Source organism: Mustela nigripes, chromosome 6 (assembly GCF_022355385.1).
Source record: "Mustela nigripes isolate SB6536 chromosome 6, MUSNIG.SB6536, whole genome shotgun sequence".
NCBI lineage: Eukaryota > Metazoa > Chordata > Mammalia > Carnivora > Mustelidae > Mustela > Mustela nigripes.
The window spans coordinates 20,741,479-20,742,387 of record NC_081562.1 but is presented as its reverse complement, the minus strand read 5'-3'; positions in this window follow the sequence as shown (position 1 = coordinate 20,742,387).

The window sequence follows — 909 nt, the reverse complement described above, 5'->3', positions numbered from 1 at the left end:
CAATCTCCTTACTGGTTATGGGTCTGTTCAGGTTTTCTATTTCTTCCTGGTTCAGTTTTAGTAGTGGAATACATCCATTTCTTCCAGATTATCGAATTTGCTGGTGTATATTTGCTCATATTATGTTTTTATAATTGTATTTCTTTGGTGTTGGTTGTGATCTCTCCTCTATCATTCATGATTTTATTTATTTGGGTCCTCTCTCTTTTCTTTTTGATAAGTTCACCCAGGGGTTTAACAATCTTATTAATTCTTTCAAAGAACCAGCTTCTAGTTTCATTGATTTGTTCTACTGTTCTTTTGGCTTCTATTTCTTTGATTTCTGCTCTGATTTTTATTATTTCTGTTCTCTTGCATGATTTAGGCTTTCTATGCTGTTCTTTCTCCAGCTTCTTTAGGTGTAGGGTTAGGTGGTATACTTGAGACCTCCTTGTTCCTTGAGAAAGGCTTGGATCACTATATACTTTCCTCTCAGTACTGCCTTTGCTGTGTCCCACAGATTTTGAACAGTTGTGTTTTTATTATCATTTGTTTCCATGAAGTTTTCAATTCTTCTTTAAATTCCTGGTTGACCCATTGATTCTTCATTAAGATACTCTTTAGCTTCCATGTATTGAGATCTTTGCAACTTTCCTCTTGTGATTGAGTTCAGAGCATTATGGTCTGAAAATATGTAGGGAATGATCCCAATTTTTTGGTTCCAGTTGAGACCTGATTTGTGACCCAGCATGTGATCTATTCTGGAGAATGTTCCATGTGCACTAGAGAAGAATGTGTACTCTGTTGCTTTGGGATGAAATGTTCTGAATATATCTGTGACGTCCATCTGGTCCAGTGTGTCATTTAAGGCCTTTATTTCCTTGTTGATCTTTTGCATGGATGATCTGTCCATTTCAGTGAGGGGGGGGT